The sequence below is a fragment of the Grampus griseus genome (assembly GCF_964374135.1).
Source record: "Grampus griseus genome assembly, chromosome: 3".
Lineage (NCBI taxonomy): Eukaryota > Metazoa > Chordata > Mammalia > Artiodactyla > Delphinidae > Grampus > Grampus griseus.
Window position 1 is genome coordinate 32,082,540 of NC_139019.1, and position 21,417 is coordinate 32,103,956.

A 21,417-nucleotide genomic window follows, 5' to 3' on the forward strand; every position below is an offset into this window, starting at 1 on the left:
CTTCTCAAACTCTTCCAAAATATAGCAGAGGGAGGAACACTCCCAAATTCCTTCTACGAGGCCACCATCACCTTGATACCAAAACCAGACAAGGATGTCACAAAGAAAGAAAACTACAGGCCAATATCACTGATGAACATAGATGCAAAAATCCTCAACAAAATACTAGCAAACAGAATCCAACAGCACATTAAAAGGATCATACACCATGATCAAGTGGGGTTTATTCCAGGAATGCAAGGACTCTTCAATATACGCAAATCTATCAATGTGATAAACCATATTAACAAATTGAAGGAGAAAAACCATATGATCATCTCAATAGATGCAGAGAAAGCTTCTGACAAAATTCAACACCCATTTATGATAAAAACCCTGCAGAAAGTAGGCATAGAGGGAACTTTCCTCAACATAATAAAGGCAGTATATGACAAGCCCATAGCAAACATTGTCCTCAATGGTGAAAAACTGAAAGCATTTCCACTAAGATCAGGAACAAGACAAGGTTGCCCACTCTCACCACTCTTATTCAACATAGTTTTGGAAGTTTTAGCCACAGCAGTCAGAGAAGAAAAGGAAATAAAAGGAATCCAAATCGGAAAAGAAGAAGTAAAGCTGTCACTGTTTGCAGATGACATGATACTATACATAGAGAATCCTAAAGATGCTACCAGAAAACTACTAGAGCTAATCAATGAATTTGGTCAAGTAGCAGGATACAAAATTAATGCACAGAAATCTCTGGCATTCCTATATACTGATGATGAAAAATCTGAAAGTGAAATCAAGAAAACACTCCCATTTACCATTGCAACAAAAAGAATAAAATATCTAGGAATAAACCTACCCAAGGAGACAAAAGACCTGTATGCAGAAAATTATAAGACACTGATGAAAGAAATTAAAGATGATACAAATAGATGGAGAGATATACCATGTTCTTGGATTGGAAGAATCAACATTGTGAAAATGACTCTACTACCCAAAGCAATCTATAGATTCAATGCAACCCCTATCAAACTATCACTGGCATTTTTCATAGAACTAGAACAAAAACTCTCGCAATTTGTATGGAAACACAAAAGACCCCGAATAGCCAAAGCAATCTTGAGAACGAAAAAAGGAGCTGGAGGAATCAGGCTCCCTGACTTCAGACTCTACTACAAAGCTACAGTAACCATGACAGTATGGTCCAAATTTGGACAGTAGGGTCCAAATGGTGGTGGGCAGTACAAGCTTCCAAAGAAGCATTTGGAATTGGGGATGGGGTGGGGGAGAAGGGGTTGATCTTAGCTATTCCGATGGCTACTGGCTTTTCAGTGGCTAGAGATCAAGGAGGCTAAAATTCCTGAACTAGGCAAGACAGCTCTACTTGAGGAGGAATAGTGTGTCCCAGCCTGCTGGTGGCATTCCAGAAAACTGAAGACCTCATTTTATACATGAGATCCAGGGTGTTAAGTGCCCTAGAGGCAGGTGCAGAGCACGGAGCAGCCCCCTCTAAATACAGCAATGTAACATCCCTGCCCCAAAGTGGCCCCCTCATGGTTGTCCTCTTTTATTCAGAAAATCCCAGGTTGTTTTTGTATCCACCTAAGGACTGTGTGAGTATAAAGACACACAGCTACTATACTCCCCATCATCAGCAAAAGCAAATCTATATTTTCAAACAACTAAACATATAATAGCTCACAGCTCTGGATGATCATATGATTAGTCTTCCTTTGGCATCACGATTAGGAGTGGCTTTACTTTGAAAGTGCCAATCTCTGAAAAGATAAACACCATTGATCTCTCAAGACAGTCATAAATGGTAGGAAAAGAAACAAAGATGGAAACCTTAGAGTTTTTCAGAAATGAGGCTTTTTCTTCAAGTTCAGAGTAAAATAAAAATAGTGATGCAACTTCCTGATTTTCTGATTCAAGTCATTTCATGCACCAGTCATTTGGTTTGCTTTCCCAAGCCCAGTTTAATTGAGATGGTGTAGGCAGTGAAAACTGCACCAGTGAAACCACGGCAAAGTTTCACCCTGAGAGACAGGAGCAAAAACAGGAAGGTAAGAGGTTAGCCTAATTTCCAGAGACTGGGTGGTTACAATTTCAATTAAGCATTATGAACCCATGGGAGGAAGCCAGTGATCTTCCTTCTCATATATATATATAGTATTTCTGATTTTGTGGACTCTGTCTTAGGAGATTTTGCCCTGGCAACACTGGAAGATCACAGCTGTCATTATTTCCAGCCATTCATGGCCTACACTTACTATTTCAGGCCCATCCTGAATTTAGTAACATGACACAGTGGCCTGCAGGCTACAGCCTAGACACCTATCTGGTTTCCTCAGGGCTGTGGCTAACCTCTGAAGTTTATTGTTTCTGTTGGTGCCTCCTTACTGCCATGCCCCTGCTATCCAGATAGGTCTCTATTTTCTTGGGGAATTAACGACCAGAACAGGTCTGTGATCCACTTCTTCCTTTAATTTCACAGATTTCCAGAGCAGGAAGGTACCTTAGGGGTGATCCAATTTAACCTTCTCCTTTTGCAAATGAGAAGGCGGTCAAAGAAATTGCTTGTCCAAGATCACCCAAAGTTGACAGAATTGGGCCCAGAAAGGAACTCTTGACATTAAAGATTGTTAATAACTGTGGGTTGATCACAGTCACTGCAACTTATGGTGCTGAAACTGCTGGTTGTCATAGAATTAGTGAATCATTTAGAGTGCAAAACTACTTTTTTTTCCAGTAAGTTTTTAAACTTTGCAATTGCTTTACTTCCAGCTTTTGAACCTCAACTTTTATATATAAAAGGGTACCACCAAAATCCCCAACGTTCTTCATCACCTCTCTCTGGTCCTTGAGGTTGTGTGTGCATGTGTGTGTGTGCTCTCTGAGATAAGGCATCTTACAGCTCTGGCTCTGAACAACAAAGCTGCTGAAGCTGTTAGAAGCTGCAAGAATACCACTTCCTACTTTACTGGTGACATATTTTTGCAAAGTTGTCCTCACTCAGCTCCCCCATCTCAAGCAAATTAAGATTTAGAACAATGACTTCCAATTCCTTTTTATGCAATTTCTGCTCTGTACAGTAAAACATCTTTCCTAGCAAACACAAAATATTTTTCACCAGTGAATTTGAATTGTAAGTATTATGTTACTCTGCATTTATGTCATGCAGCATTTCCTTCAAAGTTAGTTCCTGAGAACATTGGTCTTACTGAGCTATTTTGAGAGAGGGAGGAAAAAAGAAAGAGGTCTGTAGTCAAATATGATTTGGAAATTGCTACAAATTATATTCTCCGTTTGATATTCATAGTGCTCAGTAGTATATTAAAGACCTTACACTAAAAAACTAATTTAAATTTGCTTAACCCAGGATTTCCCAAACATACTTGAATTACTTTTCCCCATAACATTTATAACATCCTGCAGAAATCTCAGTAGATGGGCAATTCTGAGATAACACTAGCCTTTCAGTATGTCTCAGTGTTCCAAGCACCATATGATAATGAAGTGTTTTTAAGGCTCAAATATCAGAATACAAATGCAGACTCTATAGTCAAAAGGCTCAGGGTTCAATTTTGGCTACATCTCTTACTAGTTGCATAAGTTTGGGTAAACTACTTAATTTCTGAGCCTCGGTGTCTTCAGTGCAAAATGGGGAGAATAAGAATGGATTGTAATATAATATTAGGAGAAAAGAAAGAAATACTGGTAGAATATCCAAATAAAGTAAAAGAACTTGAGCAATACTTGTGTTTTTTAACTGAACCAAGATTCAAAAAAGTACCGAAGCCCTGATATTATGTTTCTGATAACAACTGAGGCTAACAATTTTTAATCTCTAAAGAAATATCACTCAGGAATTTATTGTTGGGTGCGGTAAGACAGATTTATCTTTTTCCTCAGATCTTTTAACATATTGCAATAGTTTTCTAAGGTACCTGATAATTTTCTCAAAATCTTGGGAAATCCCTAAAAAACATATTATCTCATGGAACACACAGAAAATTTGCTAAGTTTAAAAATCTTCCTAGCCCCGGCTCCTAGTGGATTGGGACACAGAGAAGTTTGTAAGTTGTTCCCCATGGAAATGTAGGTTAAATGCTTGTTTCCATACTAGCTAACAAGAGTCTTTTTAGCCCATGCTAATAACAAATAGCTTTTGTAGGGTGCTTCCTATGTGCCAGGCACATATGTTCTCAAAGCTCTGCTTTTGGAAATATTCCTGTAATTCCTCAAAACCCTCAGAAGGTAGGTAGCATTATTGTTCTCATTTGTAGGTGAGGAAACATGCAAATTATTATAACTTGCCCCAAGTCTGACAGCTACTGGTGTGCAGAGCTGGGAATCACACCCACACAGCCTGGCTCCAGAGAGTGTGCATTTAACCACTGTGCAACCACGTGTTGTGACTGAATGGCAGGGTTGATTTAGATTCCTGTGGGGGAGGAAGAAACACGGGGCAGAGTAGGAAAAGAGAAAAAAAAAAGATGAGATCTTTTCCATTTCTAGGGGACAGAGTACAGTATGTAGGCTTTAACTTTTCAGTACTTTTTTGTACTTCCCACACCTTGCCACTTCTCCCACTGAAACTCTGAGTTACAGAAAAGTTCACTTTGGGGCCCCCGACAGCTCTCACTTCTCTTCAGGCATCTGCACGTACTCATCTATCTCCCCACTCTTCCCTCACTGGCCTGATTGACACTCTTTTCTGAGGGCTCTGCTTAGGTGTCAATTCCAATAGGAAGCCTCCTCCTCTAAGTCTCCAGGAATATTTAAGTCTCACAGCACCCAGCCCGTGCTCTCCTTTCCTTAGCACGTGTCAGGGGTAGTATACATGCCCACTGACTTGTCCGTGGCTCCTAGTACAAGACAAGCATCAGGAGAGTAGAGACACATCTGTCTCGTCTCTGTTGGATCCCTAGGGTCCTGCACAGTACCTAGGGCATACTCAGTGCTAAATGACTATTTGCTGCTGTCCACACCGTACCATCACCCAATGATTTACCACGTCCAAAATCATTATCCCTCACCTACAATTTCCTTCTTCCTTGTGCATAAACAGGAAAATTATATCAGAACATTGTGCTGCTGGGATAAAGGAAGAGGAGTACGTTTCTACTCAGGCTTTGGCACTCCTGTCCTATTCCATTTTCATGTGCCTCATCATTCCTCCTGGGACCTCCACCGATGTTTAATTTCTATTCCAACCCTCCCATCCTTACGTGTGAGGAGGCAATCCCTTGCAGCAGCATTGTGACGAGCGTATGCAGATTGGGTGCTGACTGAGGCTCTTGGGGAAATCCTTATCGTGACACTGACCAGTCCCAGGAAGACTCTGTGGCCAGAACTCTCAACACCACCACGGTTATCTGGCAAGGTTCCCTGGCCATTTAGGGGCAGAACACTTGAGGGATGGAAACAGAGATGCTATAGCAACAGATGCTATTGCTGCTGCTGTCTCCGTGAAGTGGTATATGGTGGTAGGTGTTACCCACTGAATGCTGGTCTCGTTAAAACTGAGTACAGTAGAGGCAGAAGGTAACTCGAGAGTACACCATCTACTTTCTACCTCTCCTGCCTCTACTCTAATTAAGTTATAATTATGTGTAATAAACCCTTTTACTGAAGCTGTCTTATAAACCAGGCTATAGTATTCTATGGTTCCAAATTTCAGTAGTTATCTCATCAGTGTAAATCTAAGAGGTTACATAAGTGATTACTTTTCTACATATTTTTGGGACAGAATTTTAAATATTGTCTTGCTCAGTTACTCATTCAATCAACCAATGCTTGCCAAGCACATGGTACAAGAGCATTTTGCTGGTATGGGGGGACTTGAGGATGAGTAGGGCATGGTTCTTGCTTTCATGGAACTCACAGTTTTCAAGAGTTTAGGTACAGAAATAACCAGCACCATATAACATGTAATTGGTGTGATATTGTTGGTGATATTAATTCAGTTTTGGAGATGTAGCTGAGGCACCAGGAGGTGATTAGATGAGTGTTGTTCAGTAGAATGTTCTGGGATGATGGAAATGCTTAATATCTGTGCTGTCTTATACTATAGCCACTAGCCATAGGCGGCTACTGAGCATTTAAAATGTGGCTAGTGCAACTGAGGAACTGAATTTTAAATTTATTTGGTTAATTTAAATTTAGAAAGCTCCCTGTGGCTAGTGGCTACTATATTGGACAGGACAAACCTAGATAACAGTCTATCAGACACGTGGAAATGTAAATACTCAGAAGAGCATTGGGTCCCAAGAGACAGGCTGAAGTGTCAACAATGTAGAGAGACAACTGAAGCTCCTATGAGCTCCAGACCCTTGTAATTATCTGCCTATGCGACGTCTCAAAGACTCCTCTAATCGAACATGTTCAATATAAAGACTGTAGTCTTCTCACATAGTTAATCCATCATTTCCTAGTCTAGATATCTCTCAGATTCACTCTCTTTTGCCATCTCTACTGCCACCTCTGTAGTCCAAGCTCTTGCCTGGATTACTGCAATGGTCTCCTACTTCTTTATACTGCTCCTAGAACAATCCTTCCCAAACGTCAAATCTAACCAGGTCACCTCCTATTTAGGCAAACGTCCCAGGTCTTTAATATGGCCTATAAAGTCTGACCCCTGCCTACCTCCCTGGTCCCATCTTTTACTGCTTTTATTTCTTTTTTTTTTTTTTTTGCATTCTCTTTTGGATGTTTTGATAAAGAATAAAGCATACAAAATATTTAAAAATAGCATCATTCTTATATTAAAAATAATAGTTTCTTTGTTTTGATATTTTTGCCTTTTTAAAAAGGAGTAGCCAAAAAACTTAACGTTTAGCTACTAGGTGTTTTACACACTTAGGAACATGTGTCAGAAATCTTTTTTTTTAATTTTGAAGTTTTATTTATTGTGGTAAAACACATATAAACTTTACCATTTTAACCATTTTTTTCCTCCTTTTTAAATTGAATTATAGTTGATTTACAATGTTGTATTAGTTTCAGGAGTTCAGCACAGTGATTCAGTTATACATATGTATATATCTATTCTTTTTCAGATTCTTTTCCCTTGTACGTTATTATAAAATATTGAATAAAGTTCCTTGTGCTATACAGTAGGTCCTTCTCATTTACCTTTTATTGCTCATTAAACAATGCTGGTGTGCATGGAGAGCAGGTGGCATGTACAGATGCCATTAATGTGTGTGTGTGTGTGTGTTTGTTTTTGTGGGTGTGTGTGGTCAAATACTATCTACCACTGCCATTTGGTTTCACTAAAATTTGAGGAAGCTCCAATAGGTGCTGTGCAGGTGGCTCTAACCAATAAAAACAGATGCTTTTATTTCGGCCTGAGGTCTATCTCTGTTTTAAAAAAGCTTTAATTGAATAGAAGGCTTTCAAAGAGACTCAGGTCATATACATCCTTTTTACTAGGTTAGTGTGAACTGTGCAGGTACATGTGGGAAAAGTAAGCTTATTTTAGCATGATCATATCCCTTGCTAACTGGTTCATCACAGACCCAAATCAGGGTGAAAACAAGGAGCCAAAATTTAAGATCCTTGTAGGTCAGAGTACTTAGCATGTGGGGGATGTGAAACATTTGGTAAAATAAAGTACCCATCTGGAGATAGAGGAGTAGGAGAAGGCTTTCCTCACAACACTTTCTCTATAATAGTTGGCACCTCAGTCTGACATACTTTCGTGCTATTGTTTCTTTCCTGTTTGTTGTTGTTATTATTAATTTTTTTAGGTGTTTCAGGAAAATTTCATTATCCTCAAAAGTTGTTCAGGGCAGAATTGTCTTCTTAGGCAAAAGGAAATAAGTGTAGACAGGACTAGCTCTAAGCAAAACTGAGTTGACAAAGTTCATCTTCAAAGGCACCCATGTCCCCTATTTGTAAATATTGGTATTTGTTTCTCCTTTTAGGTACTCTCAAACTCTGGTCCAGGAAGGAAAGGGGTTGGTTTGGTTTAGTCACAACTAAAACCAAGCATAATCTATGCATTTGACATGTTTGGATCTATCCTAAGAGCACTTAGCTCTTTTAGGAAGATTGTCTGGAATTCCTAGCATGATGGGAGAATGAATGTTATCCAGCAGTCTCTTCTGATTCTACACAAGCTAACTGTCAAATGCCAGCTCTCGTAGCACTTCAGGCCAGCGTCTATGACAAGGCCGTGTGGAATGGTTCAGACCAACTGCCTGGTTTACCAGTTGTCCTTTTCCTTGATATCTCTACCTTTCCATTCCTACTCAGTCCAGGGCTTCCCTAAGGAACATGAGTTTCTAACACTGCTCAAAACAAGCTATTATTTACTTTATAACACAAGAAAAAGTATTTGCCAGTTAAAGAAGGGCTGATCTGAGTTAAAATTTTTCTATTGTCAATGTGCACAAGCATCTCCAGGGCAGTTATTAAAAAATGGAGATACCTTGGCCCCAAAGCCAGAAGTTCTCATTCAGAAAAGGGGCTATGGTGGTGGTAGAATTGTGGGGATGCAGTGATTTTAAGTTTTGTAAAGTGCCTAAGCCCGTTCTGCTGTAGATGGTCAACAGGCCACACTGGGAGGAACACTGCCTTGAGAAACAATGGGTGAAAAGGAAATTTTATAATAGTTGTCAGGTGAGATACTTTGAGATGATGAAAATTTACTTCACCTAATGGCAGACCCAGTCCTATTTAGCAACTTAGAAGAAAACCCAATTTTCAATTATTAGAGAAAAATGTATTATAAATTGATTTGCTAGGCTAATTTTGTGACCATATCAGAAAATGTGATTATAATATTCATAAAACTTTCTAAAGCAGATAGTTGCCAAAGTTATGAGGTAAATTATAATTTAACAAATTGACCCATGAAGTCTAAAACTTTTTTTTTTTTTTTTTGTGGTACGCGGGCCTCTCACTGTTGTGGCCTTTCCCGTTGCAGAGCACAGGTTCCGGATGTGCAGGCTCAGCGGCCATGGCTCACGGGGCCAGCCGCTCCGCGGCATGTGGGATCTTCCCGGACCGGGGCACGAGCCCACGTCCCCTGCATCAGCAGGCGGACTCTCAACCACTGCATCACCAGGGAAGCCCTAGTCTAAAACATTTCGTGTTGCTGTATGTGGAACAGAATAATAAAAGTTAAAATAATAAACAATTCAAGTATTTTAACCAAAAGAAAGTTTGATGAGTTTTCTTCTACAAGGAAGGTATAGTTATCTTAATAAAATCAGTAATGTTGTTGCCTATTTAAATTATTTTAAATTACCAAAAGGTGAAAATTTGAAAACAAAAGTTAAACGGGTTATTTTGGTGAGTTTGAATGTGAAAATCCTAAACTATTGGGTAGTATAATTAAGTCAAATCTCTCTTTTTTCTCTTCACTCACAGACTACAAAAAATTCCAAGAAAATTCCCGAAGAATTTTCACATTGGGTGATAAGTCCGTTTGAAGGAAAGACTCATTTCATATTTGCAGAGTATGCTATCAAATGTGCTACTGCTACTGCGAACTGGGCTTTTACTTAAATATTCTTTGTTGAATCAAGATGCTGAAGTAACTCCCATCAGTTTGCTGCTGTGGCTTAAAAAAAAACTCTTCAGTAATTCGTATATGTTTTGATAGTTCACCTTTCGCCCCGAGATTTCTTTAATAGTGTTATAGAGAGATGCTTGTTGAATATATGCTTTGAATCAGTGTTCATTTTAAAGTGAGAGATGATGCACAACCTATTCTGACCTATAGACCTATAAAATCTTACAGAAATTATATCAATTTTACTTATCAAAGATTAATTAATCTCTATCCCATGGATATCTTTCAACATGAATTTATATTATTTTCCCCTCAATTAAATGGAAAGCACTTTAAGTAAAAACAATTTTGCCCCAGCTTTAGTTAATCTTGATTCCAGCCCATATGCTGTTAGCATTCATGCCTTAAGTCTGGAATCTAAGTAAAAATCTTTTTTGGAGAGTATGTAATTTTTAAAATTCCAAATAATGAATTATGTGTCCCTTTAAGGCACTCAAACACATTTCTCAAAGTTCTTCCTTTAGATCTTACAAATCCTTGTAAATAGGGAAGAGTACTAAGTATATACAAACATTTTTTTTGTAACATAATTCAAGAAGTGAAAAACCCATGTAAACTATTATCTTCTTTAGGATGATTGTCATTTATTATGACCAGGTGCAAAGTCTACAGTGACACATACATACTATCAATACATGAGGATGGTTGAATTTTTCACTGTTTTTTACATTGTGTAAATCCAAACTTTAGATGATTCATGTACGGTAACCCATTAAGTACTTCTTTTGATATTGATGCTTTACAACAGTTATATGCCTTACTAATGTTTTCCCCCTTAGATATATGATAAAAAGTTCCCAGTCAAGATGGCCGGTTGACTACACGCCATAGCAAGCTCTGCTCACCCCAGATCTCTAGAAATGATGGAAAAGATAATTAATGAAAACAAGCAAGCAAGCAAACAGACAAACGATAAACGTACTGGAAAACAAGAAAGTAAATCCACAATGGACCAGAAGCCATGAGGAATCCCTAAAAAACAGATTTGAAGAGAGACCTGTTGAAAGAAGAAACGGAAGCCCAACCAGAGCACACGAGAGAGTGGGACCCCACCCAGAGTGCTCTGCACTCAAAAGACAGAGAACGGGGAGGACAGGAAGGGGCTTTGGGGGAGTACTTGGAGGGAAAGATGCAATATAGATATGGCCAGGAATCAAGGGAGCAATGACTGAGCCCTTGGGTGGGCGAAGTGGAGCAGGACTCCAGGGGCTGCAATGCCCAGGAGGCAGGGGCTGTCCTGGGGAAGACTAGCCATCAAGGCCCTACCCCTCAGCGCTCAGCCACTGCCTCACTCCGCTGAACTCTGTCTCCCCCAGAGCTGGCTGCACAAACAGAAACGGCAAACAGCCGAACTGCATCACCACTACCAACCGGTGCACAAACAAACAGCCTTCAAAATTCAAGAAAAGCCAGAGCCAAGAAAGGAGAACTCTGTAGTGAACAAATAGTAGAACTCACACCTAAGGAGACAGTAATACTGCAAGAGGGATGCAAGGCGACGCTGCATCTCAAAGAGGACCAAGTTGATGCTGTGATAATGAAAATCTTGTATGTTGTGTTGAAACAAAATAAACTATGATTTAAAGTCTGCAACAATTGGATGATGTTCTTACTAGTACTGATTGATACCTGAGGCGACTTCTAATGGCTGCCATCTATTACTCATGTATTTTTCAATGAGGTCTTTATTTGAACATTGTCTCCGTTTCCCCTTTAATACATGTAATTAAATTACTGCTAATGGTTTGAGTCTTCAGGATACACCAGGAACTTTAAAGGTACATTATATACATTTTCATTTAATCCTCACAATAACCCTATGACAGAATTGATTTCTTATTTCCGTTAACAGATGAGAAAACCGAGGCTTAGAGAGGCTAAGAACCCTCCTCGGGGTCACACAGTAAGTAACGGAGCTTCTACTAGACCCCGAGTCTCTCTAGCAACAAAGCAACTGCTCCGAATTCTCTCTGATGAGAAACAATTGTGTAAACACTTACATTTTTCAAAACAAAAAAAGCACTACTGTCATTAGAATACATCTCACTTCTCATAGATCATAAGTGTTCACAGCGCTTTCCGTGAGCTCACCTATCAACTTCACAGTGAGATTAAAAAGAAAGTTTCCAGCTTACAAAATACAGTGACAAGCTTGAAAAAAATCTGTTTTTATCCATGCCACATCCACCCTCTCCTTTTATCATTAGGCTCACAAATGCAGGACTCTGCAGCATCGGAACTTGAGAGAGCTTTTCTCCAAACTCGAATAGCTCTGAACATCAACTAAACAGCATTACAGAGGAAATCCACCCTTTATTTTGGGACAAATGCCCAGCTTTCTTTTGCATTGGCTTAATTACTCTTAAATACTATATGAACATAGGCCTATTTTGAAGATTAGTAACTTAATACACTAAATATTGTTAAAGAAAAAGATGAATGTTGTTACCAAGTGATGAGTTATATAGGTAGTGGGGTAACTAGGCCAGTACAGTTGCACTTGGGCGCTGATGAGATTCAGAGCATAGAAAAACCCAGTGCTTTTAACTGCTTATCCCCTGGCCCTCCTGGTCAGTTTCAGTGGAGGGGACCCTCCATCTCCAAGCATGGAGACCTCCCAAGGGAACAAGTACAGCCACCTTGGGCAGGACTGTGGGCTCTCCTGTCATCCTGGCCTCCATCAATATAGTGGTAGTTCTTACAGTGATACACAATTATTCAGGTTTCCAAAGTCTGGTTATTTTAGCACTTACATTGTTTTTCCTTTGCCTTGAGTACCACCAGTTGTGCTAAATATGGCTTTTTAATTTGATGAATAGTAAGAATATGTGCCACGTGAAAAACACTGCTGAACTAGCCTGAAGGCCAGTACAGGGCAGAAGGGGAGAGAATAAATGAAAATAGAAGGGAATAGAGAGCAGAGAAAAGGAAGAAAGGAAAGAAGCAGAGAGAGTAGTGAGAGTCCTTGATTACAGGTGTTCTGTGCGGGAGATGGGAAGCACTATGCTCCTCCAGGCTGATGGGCAGGGTGAGCTGGGGCGTACCAGCCAGCTGGTATGTACGATTTAACCATCAACTTTTAAAACACTCTAACTAGCTGCAGCCCTCTGAGGGTTCCAGGTGCCCCTCAGTAACCCCTGGATGTCTTTGCAATCCATCAACGAACAGGTTAATGCCTGATATAACAAAAGCCTTTCAGGACTCTGGTGCCAGCCACCCAGATGTTAGACATTTGAATAGCATCTTTGCACTTTCCCTAACTAAGCAAATTTTTAAGCTCAACCCTAGGATACTACTTGTTTGCTTAAAGAGATCACTCACTCATTTCCATGTTTGATATAATCACTAACTCCTAAGATCCTGTCTCAGTGTTACAGCATTTCTTTTGTTTTCAGGAAAATGCCACTGGTTTAGAAACCCTTCCTCTCCCCATCATCCCCTTTACTCCTCCCCCACTGTAATAGTTCTCATAAATGGCAGTATTTCTCAACTGTGGTCAGGGAACAACTTGCATTAGAACCACTTGATGATGTTGATAACTATTCCAGTTTCTGGGTTTCATCTCAGGCTTCTTGCACTAGAAAATTGGGGGGGCATTCCTAAAGCAATTTAAAGTTTGAGAACTTTTGAAAGACTAAGGCCTAATTTTTATGTCCTCTGGCTCCTTCTGAATACATATGATGTCCACATTGTTGATCAGAGCCACCATTCATTTTGGTCATCTTTCTCTTTAGGACCCATTTAGTGTCACAATGATCATGAAGACATGTAAGAGACATTAGTTTGCATGGTCCTTATATTAAGGCAAAAGTCTGAAAACTTGCAAATCCCAGATCTGATAGAAGAAAACTGCTCTCCAACACTCGCATTTTTAAAGAATCTCTGGTTATTAGGCACTGAAAATAGACAAAAGGATGAAACAACCTGACTCTCACACCAATGTGGAACGATTCAGTTCCTATACTTCTATCACGATAGACCAAACTCTCTTGGATGTATTCTATTTATCAGCAGTTTGTTTCTAGTACTAAAATGGCGACCAATCACAATAAAAAATAAAACCACTTCCACCCCCCCCCCCCCCCGCCCGGGCCATCCCATCCCACAAACTCCTTCCATTCTTAAAAGAGATGGTGAGGGCTTCCCTGGTGGCACAGTGGTTGAGAATCTGCCTGCTAATGCAGGGGACACGGGTTCGAGCCCTGGTCTGGGAGCATCCCACATGCCGTGGAGCAACTAGGCCCGTGAGCCACAACTACTGAGCCTGCGCGTCTGGAGCCTGTGCTCCGCAACAAGAGAGGCCGCGATAGTGAGAGGCCCGCGCACCGCGATGAAGAGCGGCCCCCGCTTGCCACAACTAGAGAAAGCCCTCGCACAGAAACGAAGACCCAACACAGCAAAAATAAGTTAATTAATTAATAAACTCCTACCCCCAACATCTTCTTTAAAAAAAAAAGAGAGAGATAGTGAAATGGCCTTTGAATAAGAAACTCCTGCTTATGTGCAAGGGAAGACACCAGCTGAGTTCAAGGGTTTGGGTTAGAGGCAGCTGAACTCTTCTGAATAAGAAAATGGAAAGTGTGTTCTCATTTTTCTTTGCCATTGAGAAGGAGGGGTCAAGGAAGTGAGGAAAAGAAAGAAGGTGAGTCAGAGTGCAGGGGACAGGAAGCTGAGCTGCAAAATGCAGAGCTGCTTTTGAAGAACCATGGTTGCCGGTGTTCCATTTTACATTTCTAGCCTCAACGCAATGTGAACTCCTGTCTCCACAGACCTTCACTGAAGTCTGTCACTCACGCACACAAATGCCTTCAGTGAGTGGTCTGCAGTGAAAGTTAAGGAAAATAGCCGGGTCTTGTTTGGGTGACTGCAGTACAGCACAAGGTCAGGGGGGCAATTGCTAAACCAATCCAAGTTAGAAGCAGGAGCTGAAAGACAGAAATGACCTTGAGAATTCAAGCTACGTGGTTCATTTATCTTCTGTGGAGATCATTAGATTCGTCCATGAAACATGGGCTAGCATTTGGAATGAACTTTATCCAGATTTTCAGGAGCACACCAGCAGCTTTTATTTATTTCCTACTTTAGCTTTTCCATTTCAAAATCATGTTGACACATGTAATTAGCCATGTTTTCTTAGTAGTTTAGAATCAGCAACCTCTTTGATCCTCATGCCTTCAAAAAGCTCAGCATTTTCTGTGGGTTTTACTCCCAGGCTTCATTGTCCCAAAAGAAAAGAGATTTGTGGTGATAGTGTGGAGGGATGGAAAAAAAAAAAGATTTTTTAAAAGGAACCATAGGTTAGAAGATGAGAATGAAGAAGAAAGCAAGAAAATAAGAGGGAGACAGATGGTTGGGGAGTAGTAGACTCTCATTTGCAAGTCTGAGTAGCACAGGAATGTTTTTGCTCCTCCAAATTTTACATGAAACTTAATCACTAATGTGATGATATTTGGAGGCAGAGCCTTTGGGAGGTAATTATGTCGTCATGAGAGTGGAGCCCTCATGAATGGGATTAGTGCCCTTATCAAAGAGACCCCAGAGAGCTTTCTAGCTCCTTCTGCCATGTGAGGACACAGAGAGAAGACAGCCAGCTATGAAACAGGAAGTGGGTTCTCACGAGACGATGAATCTCTCGGTGCCTTGATCTTGGACTTTCCATCCTCCAGAATTGTGAGAAATAAATTTGTGTTGTTGCAAAGCCACCAATCTATGGTATTTTTGTAATAGCAGGCTGCACTGACTAAGATACTACTGCACTTTGTAATAGTTCACCCAAGGTCCATTAGATAATCACTCGGAGTCAGTGGAAAAAGTAGGCGTTCCTAAGTGGTAGACAGAGATGTAGCAGAAGATAGTGATCTGGAAACGTCATCTGGTTGCACTCTACTCAGCCGGAGCACAACTAACGTCTCCTCCTGAGGACTAAGAACTCAAGCCTTCAGAGAAATAGAAGACAGCCTCTTAAAGAGTGAGATTTCCTGCTTGTCAAACTGTTCATATCAGGTCTAGAAAATTCTCTTTAATTTAGAGTAACGTGAATGACTGAAATGTATTTTATAGACTTACCTTATCCTCCTTTCATATAAAACAGCTTTTGAAAAAATGGCTGAGGAGCAAGTCAAGGCTATGTTGTGTGTGTGTGTGTGTGTGTGTGTGTGTCTGTGTGTGTGTGTGTCTGTGTGTGTGTGTGTGTAGCTTTACCCACTCTACATGAACCAGAAGCTAAAGGCTGGAAAGCAAGGAGAAGCCACACTCCAGACCCTCCATAACTGAGAACACATGATGTATCTCAACTTCCTTAAGGAGACATTTGGAAGAGAAATAGGAACTACTGTGGATTTAAAAACAAACCACTAAAGACTGTTGCGGCCTCTCCCGTTGCGGAGCACAGGCTCCAGACGCGCAGGCTCAGCGGCCATGGCTCACGGGCCTATCCGCTCTGCGGCATGTGGGATCTTCCCGGACCGGGGCACAAACCCGTGTCCCCTGCATCGGCAGGTGGACTCTCAACCACTGCGCCGCCAGGGAAGCTCGCGGGGACAGATTTTTAGCTGCCTGGTCGCAGTAATCCTATCACCACACAGGCTGCTTTGGAAAATCAGATGAGCTATCTTATTGCTCTAAGAATTATAAAAAAATCAAGAAAAGAGAGCAAGGGGTGGTATGTGGCAAGAACTTCCCTGTGCCCCTCTTTACCTCAACAGACCTACTGCCACCCCTGGAGAAACACCTGCCCAGTCGCCAGTAGCATGCTGGCGGAAAGAGCTGTTGTGGTGTGCAGAAGCACAGCTGCAGAGAGATGCAGACTTTTGTAACAGATACGAACAGCTGATTCGACAATGCAAGTTCTTACTTTGGGGAAAGAAAAACCTCACATGGGTTTTTGTTCAGACTTTTTTTTCTACTGCCAGATGTCTCATCTTTGGTTGCTCTTTCCTGATGGTATCTATTGCTATCAGCTGTTCTAGATGTTTTTTTCTAGCTTGCTATGCCAGACAAAATGAAGTATAGTCTTTTTTCTTTAGTGGCAATTTAATGGAGGAGAAATAGGTTTCTTGTCTGTGTATTTACTAGTGGTTAATGTAGCAGTCACATTCTCCAGCATGTGGACTTTTTTCTCTTCCTTGTTTCTCGTATATTGGAAGAACAAACAATCTAGTGCTCTAGATGTTTCTCTGGGCTTTAGAGCCACGCCACAACTATCATGATTGTGCTTACTCTAAAAGGATAAAACATTTCCAGATATTTTTGTAAAATCAGGTAGCTGGATTTCTGCTCCTGAAGGCATACTTTTGCTCTTCTAATAATTGAAGTTATTCTTGTGTTATAAAAGTGAATTCGTTTTGTTTTGAGAATAAAACACATACGCACAAAGAGGCACTTTTTGCATATGAACTTATCATATTCAGAAACAGTTGTCATCTGGGGAAAAAAGGAGCCTTCAATGGCAAATGACTATTCTGGAATTCCAATTCTTAAAACAAAAAAAGGTTTTATTTGGCTTGAATTGGAAATTATTTTAGCAGATTATATGAAGCAAGGCATCTCCTGCCCAGTAACTGAATTATCACACGTACATCTGTCCCAATCTTCCTATCTAATGCTTTTCTTGAAAAGCATTTTTATGTGTAAGCACAATTGAAAGTAAATCAGGAAAAGCTTTCAGGTATTTGATTACTTGACTCATATGTATTTTTGTTTGACTCTTAGATGTGACTTTCTTTTTTACCCCCTTCCTTCCTCAAGTAAATTGCAATTTCATTTTAATGCTTTTACCTGTAAGGGTTGCATGCCTGTTTTTTTCCAGTTTTATTGAAATATAACTGACATACAGTACTGTATAAGTTTAAGGAGGCTACAGAAACATAATAATTTAACTTATATACTGCATGAAAAGATTACCAAAATAGGTTTAATGAACATCCATCATCTGAATATGGATAAAAATTAAAGAAATAGAAAAAAAGTCTCTTCTTGTGTGAGAACTCTTAGGATTTACTCTCTTAACAACTCTGCATGCCTATCTTAAGAATTAAATAATGTTGATCAAATTTTTTATATATTAAATCATCTCATATGCATTTTATACTTTAAGGGTAAGTCAGCCACTGTAAAACAAAATATGCTTTTATATTACAAGTGGTCATAGCTTCTTTGATCTAGCGCGTGTTACAAACGTTGATATAGTGCCAGTTCGTTGGGCAATATTTCCAAATTTTCCTTTGTAAGTGGCTTAAAAATATACCGACTTCTAGCCTCTTGATCACAGGAAGAGTTATTATTACATCATGGTAAATCATGGCATGTTGCTCCAAATTGGGTTTACAGAAATTTCTCTTCTCATAGTTAAGAAAACAATCGTCTGTTTTACAGGCCTGGTGAATATCACTGTAAGGAAACTTTTTCCTGTAAATTAAATAATAAGTGCGGTTTATCGTGTCAAAATTAATATTAAAAGACTAGCTGATGCCCAGGCCATTAAGAAAGAATTTTGATGGCCCAACTGAGCGCCCAGCAAGAAACCAGGAACCTCAGTATGCTTAGGGGACTTTTCAGTGCTGACAGTGGCCCTGAAGAGGGGGAATCTGCCTTCCCTAGGGGTCAGTTCAGTGGTCCTTTCCTTTTCCTGGCTCATCTGCCTAGTCAGTATTCGAATCCTCTCTTAGTCCAAGTATAAACTGATTGGCTGTTAAAAGCTTAAAATATGACTGCTCTCAGGGATTTGCAGGTTAGTGGAGGTCAGATGCTATCAACAGTCTGAGTGAAGCCCGCGTGGGGTAGCTGGATCTCCCCCAGCCCCTTCTTGATTGCGTCCTGAAGACTCCTCAGAACAGGAGACTTGGGGAGGGGATAGGGAGTGGTCATCCAAGTGTCCATGACCAGTGAGCACAGTCCAGAGGATACGAAACACAGCTCTCAGTGGGCACTCAAAGTCACATGAGTTTCCTTTCTGCCATCTTGCTGCCTGCCTTGTGAAGGGGTGAACCTATGGTCCCTTTGGAAATACCGCTGACTCCTGGATTATAACTGAAATATTTAGTTGGTATTAAATAATGAGGGAGGGACTTACAGGATGTCCCTCCTCCAATTCCCAAATAAAATAGGAAAAACAAAATAAGGCAAGATAAACATTATCCCAAACTCACTAGGAGCCATGGCACAAGAAAAGGAAAATAACTGCATTAAATGAACTTCAAAAATTAGTGGCTAAGGGAAGAAACAGAAGAGTCTGGTGCCACAGGAGGCAAGTGAAGCTTTCTGCCTGTTCCCCAGGCTGAGAAGCAATATGGGGGGGGGGGGGCAGACGGTGATCCTAGGAAAACCTGTGGATTCTACCTAATGCACGCCAGGTTGGAGAAGTGGACTCAGAGGTGGTGAACAACCTGGGGAAGGTCAAGGCAAAACCTATAGCATAAAAGCCCTACATACCACAACAGGATCTTCCCAGAGACAAAGGGGGAATGAGCTGCCGTGGTTGGCCTTGTCCTGGTACAGGGCTCTTAACGAGATGTCAGAAAATGTAACAGCATTCAGGTCCCCAGCAAGGACTGCCCTCAAGACCAGCACAGCTAACCTTCATTTTACAAATGAGGGGATTAAAAGCAATACTCAGAACTCAAATCACAGCTCTGAAGGGAAGACAAATTTATCACACTGGATTAGAGTGAGTAGATGCGTTTGTTATCCATCAGCCAGATCAAAAGAAGTGGTGGGCCCTCCTTATACATGGAACAGAAAATGTCTGAGAGCTAAGAGGAACATCATCTCAGAAAATACTGGTGATAAAATGATTGACACAGATACATCTTGGCTGTTTTTAAATCTTAAAGACAGATTTCTTTGGGAATCTAGACAGAAAAGCAAATCATTTTCAAAGTAATTGCTAAGCTATAAAGAGCATGAATACTAAATTCTGATTAAACGATTTCGGTGGGAGGGCAAATCTGAGCAATCAACAAGAATATATTATTTCTATGCTCCAAATAAATAATGTTAAACAGACTGGCCTCTGTTTACATGGAGCTTATAGTGGTATTTATAGTAAAACAAAAAATGACGTGTTTTAACCAAAGGACAGAGAAAGGGAGAAGAATGAACATTCTTTGGATTTCACTTATGCGTTACTTATTATCTCATAATATCCTATGTTTCAGGACAGGGACAATAGCAAGGAGGGTGGCAAGAGGGGACACAGGCTCTGAAATCAGAGAGACAGGAGGACCAGCCCTGTCTTTGCCTAGTCACGTTATGGCCTTGGGCAAGCCACCTAACCTCTCTGAGCTTTAATTTCCTCATTGAATTCCCATTTCATTGGTTTCTTGGGAGGAATAAACAGGGGTAACATGTATCTAATATGTAACAAGTCCTCAATAAATGATAAGCACGCTTAATGGCTAATATATTGGACAGAGATGATAAAAGAGGGAAGGTAGATCTGGGGAAGAGGTCTAAGGAATTAGATGTGAACCTGGAAAGGAAGGAACCATGTAGAAGCCTAAGAAAAAAGTTCTAGAGTTTTGAAAACCTACAGAGTTACTAGGTGAAGCTTCAGTTAATTTGAATGCTATTATACACTTTCAAATTCTGGTATTTTGTTTAACCTTTCTAAATGGAGTACTAAGTTACTTACTATGGTTTAGGAAAAATAGCAATGGTAGGATTAGGAGTCAGCAGACCTGATTATTAAGAAATTCTGTGTTCAGAAAGTAAATGCTCATTTTGTGACACATATACAAGGTTATTTTCTGTAGCACTGTTTGGAAGAGCAAAAGTTTGGAAACAATACAAATTGTTAAATCAATTAGGTGAGTCATCCATTTACCTGAATATCATGTAGCTTTAAAGAATATTCAATAACCTCTTATTAAAATGTGGAAAGATAGACAGGAATTTTATTTTTAAAAAGCAAGGATCAAAGCATTGCATATAGTATTTTACTTATTGAGTAAAAAGCAAGGAGATTAATATCTGTATTTATATTTGCTTGTGTAAACACAAAGAAACTTTGGACAGATATACAAATTAAGAAGAGTGGTTTCTGTGGAGCAGAGGCTGAGGAGACCCAGGAAATGGTGGAGACGGACTAAAGTACTTTTTACTCTATATCATTTTTGAGCCAGATGTAAATTTCTATTTAAAAAATAAGTTAAAAATTTAAATGCTTAAAAACAAATGTGAATGCTGTAAAGGGGTGTTACTCAGAATTTAAAGTTATGAATCAGATTACTTTATCCTGACACCAACCTGACATCAGTTCAAATTAAGAAGATTGAGTTTTGATTTGTGGAAGAGGTGGATGAAGAAGGAACAGGGTCCACTTTGAAGCATAATATATATCGAGGGATCAGAGGGTGGAGGTAGGGTACATTGATGAGAGGATTTCGAATCTAAACTGTATCATGGGGCACATGAGCAGGGGGGAGGCATGTCAGGATGGGGACAGGGTTGCAAGAAGGAGGAAAAAGAGGACAAGGATCAACTTGGCTTCCTAAGCAGTTTTGCCTGGGTCCCTTGGAGCTATACCGCACTGAAAATCAGATCAAGGCTGACCTTGCCAGGACTGCAGAGCCAAAAGAGGACTTCACGGGCATTTCAATAGCACAACAGCAGCCATCTGGGTACTACCACTCAAACCAGGTAGTGGAGTGTAAATAAAGATGGAAGACGTGGAAGAAAACTCCCAAGGATTTCCGCTTCACATCAGGACAGTTTCCTTGGCATGAACTCAGAGCCGTAAAATGGAGGTTACGATAGTTAATTTTTTACCGAAGGCGCAGAACTACGACAGGGAATTAAGAAAGGGCTTTTTTAGAAGGTTTCAGAAAAACAACATTTCTGAG

The 21,417-nt window shown here is 40.2% G+C and overlaps 1 protein-coding gene across 2 annotated transcripts in view; it reads right to left on the reverse strand.

Moving 5' to 3' along the window:
* The window catches only part of FYB1 (FYN binding protein 1), a 101,068-nt gene that overhangs the window by 77,210 nt on the left and 2,441 nt on the right, over positions 1-21,417 (reverse strand). The window lies entirely within an intron of this gene.